Source organism: Hyaena hyaena, unplaced genomic scaffold (assembly GCF_003009895.1).
Source record: "Hyaena hyaena isolate Hyena2069 unplaced genomic scaffold, ASM300989v1 scaffold_32, whole genome shotgun sequence".
Classification (NCBI taxonomy): Eukaryota; Metazoa; Chordata; class Mammalia; order Carnivora; family Hyaenidae; genus Hyaena; species Hyaena hyaena.
In genome coordinates, this window is record NW_024080663.1 from 4838261 (window position 1) to 4858665 (window position 20405).

At 39.6% G+C, this 20405-nt stretch overlaps 1 long non-coding RNA gene across 1 annotated transcript; it reads left to right on the forward strand.

Moving 5' to 3' along the window:
* The first annotated feature begins 10997 nt into the window (after positions 1-10997).
* On the forward strand, positions 10998-18006 carry LOC120229436. The gene is made up of 3 exons (XR_005527731.1): positions 10998-11062; positions 14968-15047; positions 17946-18006. It is a non-coding gene; the product is annotated as an uncharacterized LOC120229436 (long non-coding RNA).
* The last annotated feature ends 2399 nt before the right edge of the window (positions 18007-20405 follow it).

Genomic DNA, 20405 nt, shown 5'->3' on the forward strand with positions numbered 1-20405 from the left:
CTGCCCATCAACTTGATTCTGGCATTTCCATTGAGGCAGATACATTTTATCATATTAAGGAAATATTCATCTATCCCTATATTATTGAGTACATAAATATCTACAAATGCCTTTTTAGACTAAAATTTCAATCCTTTAACACTGTGGCAGATTTGAAACATGAACACAAATTCTTTGACATGCCGTCTTCTAGAGAAGTGGGGTGTCTCTGCTTCCTGCCTTGAGTCTGGGTGGACCAGTACTTCATCCAGTAGGCCACAGCAGAAGTGATACTACATGAGTCTGGGGTTACTTAATAAAGGGCCACATGGCTTTCTCCTTTTTTCTGAGAACACTTGCTCTTAGATTGCCAGTGTAAAAAGTCTGGTGGTCCTGAAGCCACCATGCAGTGAGGAAGTCCAGGCAATATGGAGATATCACACCTTGGGGCTCTGGTTGAGTTCCAGCTGAACCCAGGCTTTGGTCATCTCAGCCCATGCACCGACCATGTGAGTGAAGAGTCTCCCAGATGTTTCTAGCACCCAGGCATTCAGATGAGACCCCAGATATTGTGCAGCAGAGATAAGTCACCTGTGCTGTTTTCTTACTCTCCCTCTTTCTTTTTCTTCCTCCTCATTTCTCTCTCCACTTCATCACCCAGTGGTATATTATTATTTTCTAATTGCTATCTTTGTACTGCTAAATAAACATTTCATTTTTATTACTTTATCTCTCAGCTTTAAATAATTTGTCAGTTATTACCTATGAGGACTCAGCAAGCTTACTCTGCATTTCAACTCATCTTTCATATTTTCTTTTGACTCCCACCTCCCTTCTGTGTTCTTCTATTTCTGCTTTGTGATCTTCATTCATCAAGGTAATTGCTTCATTGAGTATATTTTTATTTAATTCATGGAAAATTGTTAGGACAAGATTTTTATCTACTTAGGAGTGTTCTCCATCTGCTGGTTAGTTTTGTTGCTTTTTCCCACTTTTTTTTTTTTTCATGACAGGATCTTTCTAGCAATGTCTTTTAAAAAAAAAACAACTTTTCATCAGTGAATGAGTTACAGTTTTCCAAATCAGCCACTTTCAAGAAGTTCTTTTACTGGGGAGGGGCCAGGGTAGCCTTCCAGACTCCATTCTCCTTCTCTGCTGCCCTAGAATTAGGCTATTCCCTGCAAATACAGCTCAGCTTTGGATTCTTTATTGAGCCCTTTACTGTATTTCTCAGAGCCAAAGCAGGAGAGGAGCACTCCCACACCAGCCCTGCTAACCTGAATTCCTGCGCAATTCTGTTCACATTAGCACTTGGAGTGAGCCCTTCCCCTTCAGGAAGAGTAGTTTTTGCTGGCATCCCCTGCGTTCCGCATCTCCGGGATGTCTCACTACCATCTGGGCTGCTTCTTTTTGTTTCCTCCTCTACAGCTACTACAGTTTCAGCTTCTCTTGGCAGCTCTCACAGGTGTTGCCGAGTCTGTGGTTTATATTTGTCTCCTCGTTGAAAATGACAGAGCCTCTTCCTTTTCTGTTTCTTTTTTCTTTTCCTTTTGTATGATCCCTAAGACGAGGGGGGGAAGTGCTGTCACACACAGCCTCGTGCATACCAGGAGTCTGACGACATTATTAGGGATATACTCTTGAGCAGCTTTATGCTTCCCATTTTATCATGGCTGACTTTGGTTTTGTTACTCTGATTTTAATGAATTTACCCTCGATAAAAATAGTTCACTTTCTTCTCACTCAGTGTGTGTATAAAACTTGTTTAGTCCATCGGAGGCTTTCTTAGCTAGAGTAAACCATCTCATCTGGGAAAGCATAAAAATAATGTAAAGGGAATGATAAGCCCAGATGCAATAGAATTCTTCCACTCAGTCAATCCTGAAATGGAAGCAGGATTATTGCAAACCAACTTATGATGCCTTACCAGCTGCTGAATTGGATCCCGCTTTAACTCTGCAAGATGACAGGATGAACTTATTTTCTTTCATGTAATGAAACCAGGATCTTTCATGGTCAGTAAGAGGGTGGAAGCATCTGGATTCATTGACTGCAACAGACCTTAATAGTGTGTAACTCGCTGGGGGAAAATTGTGTGTATCATATTGTCATTTTGCATCTGTTACTCTGATTAGGATCATTGTAATACATTCAAATTCATTAATGGTGGCTACTTTGGATCCCTAAATAATTAATGGAATCATAGGTGTCTCCCTGAGCAACAACCTGATGGCATTGCATTATTAGGCGGTGCTGTGAGCTCTGAATAAACAGCTCTGACATGGCTTGCATGTGTTTCGCCAGGCACATCCTCTTGCGCCAGGCTTTCTTAGCCAAGCCTGCAAAAAGGGGCAGAGCCAAGAGTAGAAACCAAAGGAGTGAGTAAAACAGTCCCTGCGCATCGTAGTGGTTTTACACGTAGGTTGCCAGGGGCACCTGGGTGGCTCGTGGGTGAAGCATTTCTTGGTTTGGGCTCAAGTCATGATCTCACAGTTGGTGAGCTCGAGCCTCACATCAGGTTCTGTGGTGACAGTGCAGAGCCTGCTTGGGATGCTCAGTCTTCCTCTCTCTCTGCCCCTTTCCCACTCACTCTCTCTCACTCTCTCTCAAAATAAATAAATAAACATTTTAAAAAATTAAAAAATAACAACTGCAGGATGCCAGGACCCAAGTCATCCAGTGACTCAGAATCTCTGGATGGTGGTGCCTGGGAATCAGCATTTTAATAGCCACCCCAGTGATTCTTATGTGCCCTAAAGACTTAAAAAAAAAAAAGGCTAGAGGGGCGCCTGGGTGGCTTAGTCGGTTAAGCGTCCGACTTTCGCTTAGGTCATGATCTCGCGGTTTGTGGGTTCGAGCCCTGCGTCGGGCTCTGTGCTGACTGCCAGCTCAGAGCCTGGAGCCTGTTTCAGAGTCTGTATCTCCCTCTCTCTCTGACCCTCCCCTGCTCACGCTATCTCTCTCTCTCCTAGAAATAAAAAAAAAAAAAAAAAATGGCTAGCAAGATGGGGAAAATATTATGTTGTGAATTTACCTTACCCCAAAGCCTGGTAGAGTTTCAAGGCTTGAAGGAATTTCTCCTACTTCCTCCTTACAAAAAGTCTCTGGCCCCTCTGCCTGATTTTGTTGTTTGCTCTGCCCAGTTCAGCATGTACTCTGAGGATGAACATTTGACCACATGTGAAGCAAAAATGTTAACATTCTGAGATTTTTCTGAGAGCAAATTTAAAAGCATAAAAAGGAAAAGCCAATTTATTAGGCCACGATTAAAAACGCACACGCAATTAACTGTGGAAGTGCTTGTTTCCCAATATCCTGAGGACAACGATTCTTGGCAGATTTTTCAATTTATCTGCATTTCATCAAAGTAGAAGACTATACACATAAATGACAGTGGCATATCCTGGGGCACTGCAGAGGTCGTGAAAGATCTATAATCCACACAAATTGCAAACGTTAACACAGATAATGCCCTAGTCAGGAGCTGGGGAGTTAATGTGTATTTGTAAATGTCTCAGAGACTAGATGGAAAGAGGAGGAAGAGAGAAATGAAAGTAGAAAGTGAAGGGGAGCTGGGTGGCTCAGTCGGTTAAGCCTCCGACTTTGATTTCAGCTCAGGTCATAATCTCACAGTTCCTGAGTTCAAGTGTCATATCGGGCTCTCTGTTTTCAGTGCAAAGCCCACTTCAAATCCTCTGTCCCCCTCTTTCTCTGCCCCTCCCCTGCTTGTGCGTGCTCTCTTTCCCTCTCAAAAATAAATAAACATTAAAAAATTTAAAAAAAGAAAAGTAGAAAGTGAAGGTGGGGGAGGGGAGGAGAACAGATTGAGGAACTCCGAAGCAATTGACACACCACAAATCACTGTCATCCTGTGGAAGGAAGGTCAGTCTTCTTCAAGCTGCACTTCCAGATGCCCTCCAGGAAGTATCCATAGATGAGCTCAGTAGTCCCACTCACGGTGACCACTAGAAAATCAATTAGCAGCATATCAAAGTAGCCAAAGGGAGCTAGAAAAATTCTTGCAAACTCCAGATGTCTGAGTCACTACTCACCCAGCAAAATGTCATGAGCACATGAAGCTAATACATGGCAGGCAAGAGACATCATTTGCAAATGGAAATGAGTATTGAGAGGAGAACAAATTTTAGCAAAATGTTACTCGTTAGCCGCCATTTGTCAGGTCTTATTAAGTGTCACGCATTAATTTATTTAAATTTAATCCTCACTGCAACCTTTCCAGATTACACTCATTTTAGTGAGGAGAAAACTAAATATGTGGTAAGGACATTCATCTTGTGACTAGTGGAGCCAGCCGTACATATCTAACTCCAAAGGCCATGCTTTTACCCACAATCATACAGAAGATGCTGGATCCCTTCAGTGGGTTAGACTTGAAAATTGCCCTTCTGGTAAGATACACAGGAGGAAGAGTCTCCACCTTTGGGTCTACAGTCAGTTTGGCTAGAGGAGAGATGCTGGAACATCTAGGGAAACTAACCTGCCTTTGGACATAGGCAGCACAGCTGACTTTCTGGATGAGAACTGAGACCGGAATTCAAGACTTTCTGGGTCTATCAGATTGTAACTTACATGGAGTTAGTAGACAGTCATTAAATAACTTATTTAATTTTTATTTGGCCAACCTGTATCCCCACCGTTAAACATAACATTGCCCGGCACATAGTAAATGCCCCATAAATGCATGATGAATGAATCGGTAAATACATGAACTGCTAAAATGAATGAATTTGTTTATAAAGAATGAAGCACAACCATACTTCTCTGTAGGAAATCCTGGCATAGTGACCAAAACACCAGCCCTACCACCATCAGTCCTTTTTGTAGACATTGGTCCCTAATCTCTACATGAGTATAGTCACCGTCAGAGCTGCTTATGTAACAGATGGTGCCAAAAGCAGTAATAAATGGGGCTTAGGCCACTAGCATTCCCAGGCTAATGACACACACCACCAGGGTTTTTGTCCATGGACATTCTTTTTTAGCATTTCCTTGCGCTGTCCTTTTACACAAGAATCAATCTGGACTTTTAATCATTTCCTCTTTGACCTAAAGCATATGGATTTACAGCATCCTTTTCAGGGCCATGGGATCTTTATCTTGGATTTTCCCAGTTTAAAAATCAATCTTAACTAATCAGAGCTAATTAGAGATCAACAAAACCTTCCAATCTCTATCTAGGACCTATGAAAGTATTTTAAAACCTATACAATTTCCAACTGAGTCGAAGTTCATTTCATGGGCAAGTATAGGAAGGACCCATATTTAGCAATAGATTCTTTAGTTGTACAGCTTTCAATTAACAGATGCCTTAATGATGAAAAAAAGAAAAAATGAAGGATAAGAAGTTAGACCTCCTAAGTTTGAAACGTTTTCACCACTAGTAGGTATGACCTTGAACAAATCACTAAGCCACACTAGATCTGTTTGCCCCACTGAGAGATGAAGTGATGAGCTCTCTACTAATTCTATAAACACGTAACTGTCATTTATTATAGTGCCTTGTTTATTAACAATATTGTGAATTATTTGAGGATGTGAAGTAAACTTTCTTCTTCCATCTCTTTCATTGCTTCCAGAACAGTTAAACACAAAAAGCTAATTATTTAGTCAACTGGATTGTAGTAAATCAAGGTTCCACATGTTTGCCTATCAAGAATATGAAAACCTTTCCAAATTTATGTAAAGAAAGCACTTGAGTAATCAGAACACTATACTGCAGTTGGGGGGATTTTTCTCTTTTATTTCTCACATATATGTCATCGTGTGTGTGTGTGTGTGTGTGTGTGTGTGTGTGTGTGTTTAAAAGAGTGCTTCTTTCACTCATGGTTAAAAATTTTAATGGTATTATACATGATTTCCTCAAGTGAAATTTCCATTGAAAATTGAAAATAGTCAATTTCTGTTCACACTAAGTGGTTTAAAATGCATGACAATTAACAAATGAGTCACAAGCAGCCTCTTCCTGTATCTAATGCACTGCAAGCCAGATTCATCAATTACAGAAAAGATACAATATTCACTTTACCAAACATCCAGGTTTCTTAGACTTTGTGACTGTTTGTTTGCCTTCTATTCTCTTTCTACATGCTCTATTCATAAATTGTCTCCAGCAAATTATAGCAAAGGTGTCTCTCTTCTCTATTGCCACTTTGCAATTTATACTTAACTGCAGGGTAACAGCAATGGAAGCCATAACTAACAGCGCCAACTCCAGCCTTCTAAATCTGCAACTACAGCTTGGGAAGAATCTTGTATCGGGGTGTTACATGCTAGATTTGATGTGGATGTTGTAGTCTGAAGTGAAAATTATTTGTACAGCTGGAATATAACATTTGCATAAGTTACAATTAAAAGGGAAAATATAATTACAAATTTTCAACTTAATTTGAATGGTTTGTAAAATGCTCATTTGGCATAGGCAACAGCTTGCAGGCAAACAGAACACAGTCTCAGAGCTGCGGCCCTTTGTCTGAGTAGCAGTAGTGAACTCATTCTGAAGGGTTTGCTTTAGCCCCTGAATCCCGACATAACCAGTAGTGAGAACCTAAGGTACAAGGCACTGTTTGTTTTCAAAACAGGATTGCAACATACCCAGCAATTCACAAATATTTGCATCTTTTAATTGTTTCTAAAACAGAAGTGGCAAGTGGCATCGAACAGGAGTGTTATTTCTCTTGTGGACTGAATGAGCAGTGGAATTTTAACTAGTTTCATTTCCTTTCAGCTCTCAGATCTGAAATCTGTGGTCACATCTCCTGTACAATGTGTTCTTCATATCACAGTCTCTTTAATGGCCCCAGTTTCTGATTTTTCCCCCTCCTTAATTACATGTCTTTTTCTTATAGCTACTTCATGCTGAAGGCATGTCATTCTTCCCAGACGGAGGCTCGGCTAGGTGTCCGTGCACTGAGTCCGTTTGTTCGTTTGTTTTCAGGGTTTCTTTCTAAGAAGCAAAGGAATCCTTTCATTATCCTCAAACGTGAGAATCAAAATTTTCATAAAATACTTTGTACAGCATGTGTACTTGAAACCCTGCATCCCCAAGTCACGATAACCGTGATTATTATGTAACATGCATTGTGTCACATCAATTGTTTTGAAAAAAAGAGAGAAAAAGGAGAAAATTATTCCATTCAGTCTTTCTCAGAAAAAAAATGCATCCAAAAAGACATATGAACAGGAAAAATTGCTGTTATTATGAATTACACAATTAACTATGCCTTTCTATGTTTTTGATCCTTCTTTTCATAGCAATCTTCCAAATAATGAGACACCAGAACATACTCTTGGAAAAAAACAAGTTATAAAAACCCATCTTTGTTCTATTTGCCCTGGAATCTGAAAAAGAAATTCTATGGCAAGAGGCAAATATAAAGTAATAACACAACCTTATTTTATCTTTTTCCTGAGAAACCACAAAGGCGCTTGGTTGATTCAGAGTATTGTTAAGTAGCATGATTTTTTTTAAATCACAGAAACCCTGTCTATTTATGGAATAACAACTACAGGACAATGAGAGGACCACCACACCACCTTCAGGACAATGCGCTGCGACTTGGAATGACTGGCTGAAACTAACAAGGGAAATTACCTAAACGATGCTCTGGTGCAGAGTCATCTTCTGTGCCCCAGACTTGGAATAATTTTATCACACCAAAGTAGGGTACAAACTGAAAAATACATATGCATATATATATTTTATTTATGTTGATCACACATGTATTTTATTTATACTGTAAAAACGCCAGGATTTTAATAAATTGTATACTGGGACCTATAGGCTCCTAGCAGTCTCCTAGTCCGACAACTTTCCCATTTCTTTTCTACTCGGTGCATAAACCCTAAGTTTATACTCAAAGTCATAAGCCAGAAGCAGACTATTTACTATAATGAATGATATTTCCCAAATGGTAGAACATTTACTGCTGGGGGGATAATTTTAGTTGCCACATATCCAAATATTTTCATTATTATTTTTTCTTAAGTATAACATCACATCATACTCTTGATTTCACCAATTTTATTACTTAGAATTGCTCCCTTTTAAACTGATTTAAAATCAATTTAAATGTCTGGTGTCTGGGTGGCTCAGTTGGTTAAGCATCGAACTTCACCTCAAATCATAATTTGGCAGTTCATGAGTTCGAGCCGCACCTCACGTTCTTTGCTGACACTCAGAGCTTGGAGCCTGCTTTAGATTCTCTGTCTCCTCTTTCCATCCCGCCCAGCTTGCACTCGCTCTCTCTCTCTCTCTCTCAAAGATAAATGAACATTTAAAAAATTAAATTGACTTAAAGAAAAATGTTGAGAAAAATATCACAGATGGTATGCATCACAGCAAAGTCATAAAAGAGTTATAGAAATGACTTATGTTAAAGAGACAGTATCCTAGAAAATCACTTCTCTATTAGGGCTGAGTTCCTAATTTAAAAAAATTATTTTTTAATGTTTATTTATTTTTGTGAAAGAGAAAGACAGAGCACGAGCAGGGGAGGGGCAGAGAGAGAGGGAGACACAGAATCCAAAGCAGGCTCCAGGCTCTGAGCTATGAGCACAGAGCCTGATGTGGGACTCGAACTCACAGACCTCTAGATTGTGACCTGAGCTTCAGTTGGACTCAAACAACTGAGCCACCCAGGCACCCTGAAGCTTTAATTTTTTTTTAACAAAAAGGGCATTTCTCAAAAAATTTTCAAGGAAAATGAAAATCTCAAGAAAGAATAAACTATTTTAATTTTAATTTTTCTCCTGGATTCATGGAAAACACTTCTCAAAAAGAGTAAAAGCACTACAGCATTGTGATTTCCCTTGAACGCAGAGAGTAGATTGGGAGCAAACACTCTCAGGAAGATTCAGAAATTTTTCCAGAAGGCACTTCACAAGAAGCCAAGAGAAGCAGGGACAAAGAACCTTGGCCAAGTTGTAAACAATGTACAGGTTGTTCTTAGTAGCTCAGCAGGTCCCATCAGGGCAGGACTGGGGTGATACTGACCATGAGGTGAGGGCCACCCAGAAAGGAGACTCTGGATGGAGTCCCAGAGGTGGAAGCAAATGAAGGTTCCTGAATAGACAGACCGGCCATCCTCTTCTCCGCATGCTCCATGCCACTCCACATCTTATGCTTTCCGGCCATCCTCCTCTCTGCCCTTCTTCCCTCTTCCTGTCTTTCATCAACTGAAATGACAATAGGGGCATAGAAATCTAGTTTTTCATTGCTTACTGTCTTTCTATAAAGTTTTTCATTTTTTCTTCTGAATTTTAAATGTAGATAATTTTAAAGTTTTATATTTCCAGTTATCCAAAAAGGTTAGAATTAGTCTAAAAATAGCCCTAAGTTGTTTTTCACTTATATATGGTTCTAGGATATATATTTTGTACGATTCAGTGCCCCTCCCACCCCTAACACTGAAAACAGAGCAATAATTAGTGCTGAAGCAAATGGACCCTTTTCCTCCTCTTGGTGGGAAGAGTATACATGTAATACAAGAATAATTAATGGATTGGAAGAAGACAAAGACCTTCAGAGGGATGCTTCTGAGAACGATTGTATTTTGGTGTTCTTTGTAGTAATTTGAAGAAGTCATGACATTTCAAATGGTAATCAAGGGAAATCTAGGGTAATTCACTATGAAGAGAAAATAGATCATTCTTAAAATGTTTCTTTACACCCTTTTCCATATGAGCTATGCCTCCTAGAATAAATGTTAGAATGAATGGATGGAAGAGAGCTGGGATTTTCATGTCAAATTCTTCACAGCTCTGAAGCAGTTGGAGGCTGGGGTGAGGAGCTATAGGGTAAGGAGCAAGAGACATTATTTGACAAGCTCTCAGGACTGCACTACCCCTCTGACCACTGTTAACTCCACTGTTACCTGCTTGATTGATGGGAATCACTGAAGATTCCATTTTTCCCCAATAACAGTGATACATGTTTTTAAAATTTGGAAAATCATGGGAATAGAAAAATTCATGTTCCTGGGTTGACCCTGGAAAAACAGAATCAATTTTATAAGGATGGTGAATGTTTCTTCAGACCGATCATTTCTTTTTTTTTTTTTTTAAATGTTTTATTTATTTCTAGGAGAGAGAGAGAGAGACACAGCGTGAGCAGGGGAGGGTCAGAGTGAGAGGGAGTCACAGACTGAAACAGGCTCCAGGCTCCGAGCTGGCAGTCAGCACAGAGCCCGACGCGGGGCTCGAACCCACGAACCGTGAGATCATGACCTAAGTGAAAGTCGGACGCTTAACCGACTAAGCCACCCAGGCGCCCCAGACCGATCATTTCTTTTTAATTCCTTGGAAGGCTCATTAAGTTATATCCTGCTCCTCTGTGACCTTAGAAATAATTTTCCACTCTCCATACCCCCTGCTCCTTGTAGGGTGGAAGGGACACACAGAGGAGACTGACTAGGTTATTCTCCCTACAGTTTTATGTAAATTTGCCAAAGAAATAAGATCCCTATTCTGACAGGAGTCAGGCAAGTCTAAATATTTCTTACAGACAGAGCTGACAAAATTCAAAAGTAGTCTGGGTACAAGAGACTCATTAATTTCAAATGGGCGTTTGATTCCCAAAGGGAAGACAAACTTCATCAGTTGGAGCGTTGTGATGTCACAGAGAAACTTCATTAGTGCACCGCTTAGAAGGGAGTCATGAGAGTAAGTAAAACGAAATGTAAATAACTGCCTAATTAGGTGTCCATGAATAACTGAAGAGCCTCCAAAGTCATTAGAGATGACGGTACATGGCAGGCAGCTTCTTAGACTAAGAATTAGTGCTTTCATAACCTTCACAGAGGGAAGGAGGCTGGAAGATTCCGCAAAGGTCTCCAGAAGACCGGTTAACCTGGACGAAGCCACTCAAGACAATCAGGTGTGACATCATTCACATGGTTGAAGTCCTCTGGAGCAGCAGTTCTAGAACTTCTTGGGGCCATTCTAGTAGAATAGAATACTCAGAAATCACCCCCATTCCCACTGAGCACGGGGTGGGAACAGGCACAGTGAGAGGAAACTAACACAAGGAATGAGCAAAATGGAACTGATTTTGATAAAGGGCATTGTAAGTATTCAGGTCACATTAGAACCATGAAGATACGGTCTTGTCTCAATCAATATTATAAAAGTTAATCCACAGACCAAGCAGACATCAAGTAGGCTTTAAACCATAAATTGAAACCTTCCACTCCACAGGAACATTAGAGAGCTCTTTTCTCTAGCACTCAGGTGTTAAAGCTATTGCTACTTCTCCTGTCTTTCCACCCCGTCCTTGCCTACAAAATAATGTCCAAATTTCTTAGCATGCATTAAAGGCCTTCAAGATCTACCCCATTCTCCTTTTCCCAGCTTACCTCTCATTGTGTCTTAGCCTGTTCCCTTATACATTATGAGGTCTGTGCTAAGGCTAGTTATACCCTTTTATCCACCGTCTCTGAATGGCAAAATCATATTCATCTTTCAGAATCCAGTTCAAATTACATTTCCTTCCCTGAGAGTTTGTGATTTCTCCTTTGTGTGTTACAAACATAATTCAAGCATCTACTTTAGCACCTTATTTGAACAAGGGTATTGAGAGAGCAGTTCTCCCTTGGCCTATGGTTAGATATATCTGCATGAATCTAGAAAACAATGGTTTGCACACAGGAATTGCGCACATGGGGCCCTAAGAGGGCTAACTGAATAGGTAGTAAGGCCCAGGATGACAAGGGAAGGGAGAATTTGGTACAGTGTGGTGTTGGTCTCCTGCATCTGTCCCCAGTCTACCCCATGGGCATATGCCTAGGTCACAGAGACTGGGAGTGAGAGTGTGAATTCCAAAGCTCAGTGTCTGGATTCAAATTTCAGTTGTACATACTAGTTGCCTTGAGTGAGTCAGTTAACCTCTCTAGCTTCAGCGGAGATGGTAATAATAGCACTCCTGCCTCATGGTTCTGTCATGAGAATTATACAAGTTAATGAATACAAAGCTCCCCAACAGTGCTTGTCACACAATCAGCATCATATAATAAGCACCAGCTATTATACTTAGGAAGAGAGATGACAGTTCAGTAAAAATCTGAAGTCTATAAGGCCTTAGGGCATATGCAGCACTAACTTGGAACCACTAAGGCGAAAGTAAACAAAAAATAGGTGTTCTTTCCAATTCCACCATTGGCCAGAAGCAGCATGGTGCTTTGAATTGGTAGCATCTATTGGGACTAGGAATAGAGGGCTCCCGTGTTTGACAGGGGCAGCTGTGTTCAGAGCGGTCGATTCTCGACAGAGACAGAAGCAGTGTCCATCAGGAATGATGGCCATCACTGTGTGGTCTTTGTGGTACCCAGAGCTGATGCTGCAAGACATCCAAGGTGTTCACTGAGTGCAGAGCAATGTAAGTGGTAGAGTAACTGGGTTCAAGTGAAGCCACCCACTGGACACTTGTCAACCAAGACAGCGATGGCAGCATAAGAGGTGTCAATACTCCTTGGACACCATGGGGTGAGACATCAGACTTACCCACATGGAAATATTTCCTGGGTCAACCAAAAATACTTGGGAGGAGGGCTTTTGCCAGGGTGCAGAGATCCTCTAGGGTCCAATGTGATCAATTTCTCAAATTATCATTGGTGTGGCTTTATTTTTACAGAAAGGGAATACTGAGACATCATTAACAGCACAAGCTTTGGTTTCAGACAGGCTTGTACTTCAACTCAAAGTATTTACTAAGCATCTATTCTATGCCTCAGGCTCTGTTCTAGCCGGTGGAAATATCACAGTGAACAAGGCAAATAGGATTCCTCCTCACAAAGAGCTACCTTAGAGAGGGGACACCGACAAAAATCAAGTTAAGAAAACAAATTAATGGGATCTTGCGTGTTTAAGACCTACGAAGGCAATAAAATAGATGATATGGTGTACAGATGGGGTGGAGAGAGCTGCTGACATATGGCAGCCAGGTAAAGTCTCTCCATCCAGTCTTTCCTGGCTAGTGAGGTCTAATAGCCAGGAAGAGGCAGCTCTGGGAAGAACTGCGGACAGAGTGTGGGGCCTTAAGTTAGGGAGACTTGGCATATTTGAGGAACATAAAGAAGGATAGGTAAGTCCAGGGGCACCTGGGTGGCTCAGTCAGTTAAGCGTCTGACTTCAGCTCAGGTCATGATCTCACTGCTCTTACGTTTGAGCCCCAGATGGGGCTCAGTGCTGACAGCTCAGAGCCTGGAGTCTGTTTCAGATTCTGTGTGTGTCTCTCTCTCTGTCCCTCACCTGCTCACGCTCTCTCTCTCTCTCTCAAAAATTAATAAACATTAAAAATTTTTTTAAAAAAAGGAGAGTAAGTCCAAAACAAGGGTCAGCAAACTATGGTGTGGAGGCCAAACCCAGCCTGCTACCTGTTTATGTAAATAAAGTTTTAGGGGCAGCTGGGTGGCTTAGTCGGTTAAGCGTCCGACTTTCGCTTAGGTCATGATCTTGCAGTTCGTGGGTTCGAGCCCCGCGTCGGGCTCTGTGCTGACTGCCAGCTCGGAGCCTGGAGCCTGTTTCAGTCTGTGACTCCCTCTCTCTCTGACCCTCCCCTGCTCACGCTGCCTCTCTCTCTCTCTCCTAGAAATAAATAAAAATATTTAAAAAAATTAAAAAAAAAAGTTTTATTAGAACATAGCCACACTCATTATTCATCTATAGCTGCTTTTGTGCTCTAATAGCAGAGTTGAATAGTTGCCACAGAGGCTGAATGGCCTGCAAAACCTATAATATTTACTATCTGGCCCTTTACACAAAGTGTGCCAATCTCTGGACTAAAACCTAGAGGACAAGCAGGGTGAAAGCGGTAGGAACTGAAGGTTAAGGGGTGCCGAGGGGCAGCAAACTGCCGGGCAGAGAAGTCAGCTTACAGTCCACATGTGATGGGAAGCCCCTAGAAGGGTGCAAGCAAGAGAGATGCGTTATCTGATTCACGTTCTCCACTCTGGGAGCTGCATGGAGCAGGACTGCAGGGGCAAAGTGGCAGCAGGGAAGCCAGTTATGAGGAGGCTCTCCCTGCAGGTGGGGACAAGTAGTCAAGGTGTATTAGCTCAGGTATAACAGGCATGAGAATCCCAACGTGGCTGTGTAACAGCACAAAAGCTATTCCAACGCTTTCAGCCTCAGTTTTCTTGTCAGTAAAACCCTCAGACCACTACTGTGTGAGTTAAATTACAAACGCACCTGAGGCATCTGTCAAAAAGTAAGTGTTCAGTTAGATATTGGCCGTTATCGTTCTGTTGTTGAGTCATTGTTGTTGACTGGTGAGGCCCATGGAGGACCGGGTCCCAGCGTGGACGTCACCGTGCTGGGTAGTGGCACACTTTTCTCCCTGATTAGACTGGTGAGTCCCCTGGAAACAAGGAAGTTCTTATTCGTCTTTATGTCTCCCAAACTGTGCCTGGCACGTGGTAGATGTTTAATAAATGTTTACTGATTAAACTATCAGGGTGTTTTAGTTTTGTTTTTCTTTTTTAAGGAAAGGTATTCATTCTGCCATTTTCACCAGATGTGTTTTGTTTTCCAGGTTGATATGGTATGTTTTGATGACACAGACCATTCTGAAGATACAGAGATAGTTGTCTCTAAGGAGAGCTAGTACCTAGCACCCTCTCTGATGCAAAGGGGGTACTGCTCCCCATCAACCTCTACCTTGACAAAATAGGTCAATGCTTGTAATTATACATGAAATCTGGACTAAAAAGTCACTATCCACAGGAAATTCACACATATCAGACACATCTATGTATCAAAAAATCTCAGCCACAAAGCAGACCCAACAAGAGTCAAAAAACATTGTTCTAAGTGTCAGGTTGTTTTTAGACTTTTGCTTCAAACCAGTTGGACACTGTGATGCCTTGTCCAGACATGTCAAAGAAGCCCCTATTTTATATCATTACCTCATTGCTTTTATTGATTCATTATTCTGCCTAAAAACTAAAAGGATCTCTCCTCAAATTGAAATTTCAGAATTTTTTGTCAACTTTCTTATTCTCTGACACACCACGGACCAAGATAGACCGGAAGGGAAATCTACCCCTCACAAGGAGGTAAGTTTTCTCATCAGAAAATGATCCATACTGTCTAAACAGCTGTTGCAAGTGAAATTAAGTATGACATATTTGCAAATGGAATATGATATCCATAAAGTAGGTGCATACTTCGTGACATTTTTATTTTTCAAAAAAGAGGTTTTAATGCCACAAGGGTTGTACAATACAGAATTACAAAAGCCTGGAAGGGCCAACTCAAGTGACATGTTACTATGTATACATCACCTGTATATTCACAGTAGCTATATATGTCCTTCCTACACATTTATTGCTCTATCAGAAACATTAGTTAGAATTTCTTTAAAATCAAAGACTGAGAAAATATTTCCATAGTGGTCACCAAATCTTGTAGTCCTATGCAAACTTAGTAATTTAGCCGACAAACTCCAAAAGTATAGGAAACTTAAAAGAGGAAAAAGATTTAAAACAACAAAATATTAAAGATGAGAATCCCCTACAATAGTGAAGGAAAAGGTGGAAATCCTTGAAACATCAGTGAGCAGCCATGAAGAGGGAGTTGTTTTTTTGTTTTTTTTTTTTTAACATGAAGGCTGGCATCTCACAAATAACGTATGTTCCATATTATGTGGCAGTTGCTATAGTAACAACCTTTATTTTCTGAAACAGTAAACAGATGTGTACAACATACTAACTTGCTGGTTATAAATTACAGCTTTTCCCATAGTTCAATAACTTAAGAATTCTACATTTTTGAAATCTCAGAAGTTCTGTTGTTATTAAATTTCTTTTATGAGATAATTTTCCTTGTACTTTCAAAATGAGAGAGAGCGTTTTGAAACCGGCCAAGAGAAAGGAGGGATGAGAAAATGGGGTACATCAGAGAGTAGCAACAGACTGGGGACTGTTTCCTATGGAGTCTGGATGAAACCCACTGAAATGAGAACATTATTTTAATGAATTAGGCATCATGTACAATAGTGATGGGAAAGAAGTTGCTAGCAAAATGATGTTACAAATAAAGTTATGAATTGATTTTTTATTACAAAGTGCCATATTTACAGTTTTAAAATAAATGGAGATTATTTCTTAGAAATGTCACAAACATTAATATAATTTTACAAGCTACAACAGTGTGGGGGAGTGAATTAGCCCAGTTACTTGACGTTAAATGAAGTTTTTTTTATCTTAAAAAGGCCTGAGTCTGGGAAAAAATGTATATTCCTATATTTGATAAGAGATTAGCATCCCTTTGTCAGGTTACAAAACAGAAGACAGATTTTTACTGATTGGGATATTTTTCTTTTCATATTTTAATCTTAATCAACAAATATTTATCAGGCACCTTGTACATGCAGGGAGCTGTCTGTGCCTAGATGTGTACAGATATGTGTAGAAGCATAAATTATAGAAGAGTTGAGTTCTGTAGATGGCTCTTTTCTAATTCTGAAAATTTACATATGTTTTCCATGTGCTGGATCTGAACATTTTCTTTAATAGACAGTTCACACTGTAGATTTTTAAACCTTGTCAGAAAGAATGATCTCTGTAACATTTGTCAGGCTAAAGTTTATTACCTGGGAAATACCTACTTCAAATATGTTTGAAAATAAGGTTATGTAGTTAACATTTACAGTTAAAAGCCAACTTTCTAAAATATATAGATATGTATCTATATCTATATATTTCTAGATATAAGGAAGGGTGCGAGGATCCTCATATAGAGAGTAAAAAGGACCCCCTGATTGAGAAAGTCCAGGCATAACAATGCTAATAAATTTATCTAACAAACACCAAACACTCATAAATGCTATTTCAAGTGACAGTACAGTAATATTCAAATTAAAAACTGTCTTATCGCAGCAATGACAGGATGAGAAACATTGAATACTGTGCAGATAAGAACAAACCATTTTGAAAAGCTTGCACCATTAAGTGGCTGTTAAAATTTTTGCTAATGCTTTCCACACACACACTCCTTTCTGTATCATTCTGAGATATATTAAAAACAGGACCATGACTAATCCATTCAAGTCCTTACATTCTCAGAGAGAAAGTGAGAGAGGGGAAGAGTTATCACCTAATGAGGGCTTAGAGGCTAGAACTCGGAACCCAAAAGAAAAAGAGTACTTCACTGTTAGATGCATTTTAAAAGTATTACTTAAATTACATTTAAGTCATCAGATAATTATGAACTTTCTTCTCTTTTATATTTATATGGCATATTTATTGAATTGCACAGTATGCTTTTACAATAAAGTGCTTTTTACGTTGCCGCCTTTGTTCATCCAAAATAAAACTGACAGTTATCCTTTTATAAGCTATTCCGAGAACATTTTCTCTTCTTTGAAGCTGATTGATGCACTACTTTAAATGTTCCTGCAAATATCTTTTCAATTCAAGTTTTTGCATAATGTAATAAGAAGATAAAAGAATTCTATACTTCAACGAGAGACATTACAAAGCAAGTAGAGACATTATCAAGGGCATTAACATGCTCCTAATAGCAATAAAACCTTTTAACTGTCTGATGTAGAACATGCTCCCACCAAACCACCACATATTATGGTAATTGGCTCCAATTTCTGAATCTTACATTGTAAAGTTACAAAGAGTTAGGTGGAACTGAAAAACAAATCCAGAATGCTCATCTTGTTAGCATTCCCGTTCTGAAACGTTTGCTTGCTACCTTGAAGGAGAACTGGTCTGGTGTGTGGAGCTGTTCTTTCCTGTGCTATCATAGTTTTGCATCCTGTCTCATTGTCATTCCTACCGACTCTGATATAAATACGTATTTTTCCCCAAATAACCCTTTTCTAACTCCAAAACATCATAGTAACATAAATAGCATTTTTCTCGAAATTTCAGTGTAACAAATGGGTTCTCTGTTCATGCCTGTGTCACATCTCATTCACTTTATGTGTTCTTTCATCACAGGAAGATACAATAGGGGAAATATTCCACGAGGATGCTTTGATTTTTCTTTACGACACGCCATTAAATTACGTGAGTAGCCTTTCCACCATGGTGGAGAGGAAATTTCAAACTAAAGTTGAGCCCAGTTTCTGTTCAATTAAATAGCCGAGAAAAAAAAATAGTTCTTGGCTTTATTCTTCTTAGATGGGAAGCAGGGCGGTGGGGAATTGACACAAGTCGGTCCTTGGTGATTAACCTGCAGTTTATGGTTGTGTTTCCCGGTGACGTGCCCATCACGCAGGAAGCTTCTCGGAGGCTGTGGAGAGCAGCCTGTCTGCTTTGAGAAGTGCAGATCTATCAGGATCCAGAATCAGGTTCTGAAAAAGCTGTCATTTCATGTCTCTAAAACAGCCTCTGATTTAATGTACAAGATGTCAAGAAGTAAAGGACAATAAAATAAAAGCCAAAAAGGAGAACTATTTCAATTAAGAAGCATTTCTATACCAATTCTTGGAAATCACATAAAATAAAAACTGTCAGACTCAATCTGTGTTTAAAAGGTTGATTTTTGTGGCACTTACATAGAAACTACAAGACAGGGAAAAAATACAAATTATTAACAGAGCAATCGAACCTTAAAAAATTCCTTTCTCGCTACATATATATTTGGTTATTAAATTTTCCTAAGGGACCTAGGGAAAGCATTTGTATAGCAGGTACTAGGAGTTGGGAGAGAGAAGGAAAGCAATAAACCCTCATACAGAAAAAAGTAACAAATGTAAGCTGCAGTCCTGTAAGAAGAAGGAGTTTTGTGCATTTCCAAGAATTTAATATTTTGATTGCTGATAATTAGAACTCTCATATAAGACTTTAGGAATTTACCTTTTATTGCCATGATTTTCCAATGCTGTTTGAATGTCCTTCTCAGAGAAAGATAAATATTTCTTCAAGGACTGCCCTATCACCCCAGTAATCAAATATCTTAAAGGTGAACTGAGAAAAAAAAAATCTATGAAATTTGAGGCAACCTTTTAGCTAAGAGTATAATAATAATAAATAAAGAGATAAACATTGGCAAAAGAAATAAAATAAAATTCTTCCTATGGAAGACACAATTTTTATTATCATTTCTTTTTAACAATATGCTATTTAAGAAACATATGTTATAACTCACACCTATTCCTGTCCTTAGAATTTTTATGATGCTATTTTCTATTAAGAGAGAGATTGGGCAGTGAAAGAAGGGGTGAATTTACTTGCTGTCCTCCATTGATTTGTACATTTCAGGGATATGTTCCTTTCCATGGTCTATTTCTGGTTTCTTTTATTGAAAAAAAATCAAGTTTCTCTGAAGGGAATACTTTACAGAAGAAAATTCACTCCCTTATCATCAAATCAAGAACTTTTCGTAAAGTAACTCTACCACAAGCAGTAAGAGCAGCCTAAGAACTGCCTCCAATCACAAGAAGAATAACAAAATCAGTTCACTCGTGATTTCCTTAATATACTTAAAAGAGATTACAATCCCACTGATGCCTCTAAAAATAAAAATGAGGAAAGGGCAACTTTATTGATTCCCTGCAAACCAACGAACGTGTAACTTATTGATAATACTAAACACCGTCTAAGCCTTTAGTGATTTCCAACCAAAAGTCTGCCTCTGAATGAAGGTTTAAATCATTGTATTAATATATTAAGGGGGGAAATTATCATGGGAGACACTTGGAAATTAATTAAAAACCCTGCACTCAGTTTGTTTGTGAGAGGAGATAAATATCACACATGGGAAATGATGCCTGACAACCGCCATAGTTTTCAGATCCAAAATTAGACCCTGACAGCTACGTCTTTGTATGACTCTCCTTGGGGTATAATATGCAGAGATATAGAATGGGAAGATTTCTGATAGAAGTATTTATTACTGACACTTCCGAAACACTCCACGTGTGGCATCAGCAAAGCATGCTCCACCTTAGACGGAAATGTCAGGTTTTCTTTCAAGATTTTTCTTCTATTCCTCTTCCCCACTTCCCATCCCTCCCTCCCCATCCACCACCACCCCTCGTCTTCTCCAAAATATGATTTTTTTTAGAAGTTCAACAGCAGCCCCTGGTGGAACTCAGCAGTTGTTTCAGCCTGAGCACAGTTGTTGAAGAAACTCCATCCCTGCTGTCAATAAACAGAAAAGTATGTCCATGTGCCTATCACCACACCTGCATGCTGTTCCTACAGGTCAGAGATTAGGATACAACCCCAAGTGTACAAAAGCTGTGCTTTGTGATGGTAATTGTAGCCAATTGCAGTAGCTGGAGTTTTGAAAAAAAAATATATGTAACAAACAATAAACATCTGTCTCAAATGTCACATTCATTTTATGCATCAAGACCAATAATTAACTGCTCGTGAATAATGCTTACCACAGAGTGCCTCGAAACGAGGAGATCCTCACACATGAGCCAGCGATCACCATTTTGTCTGGCT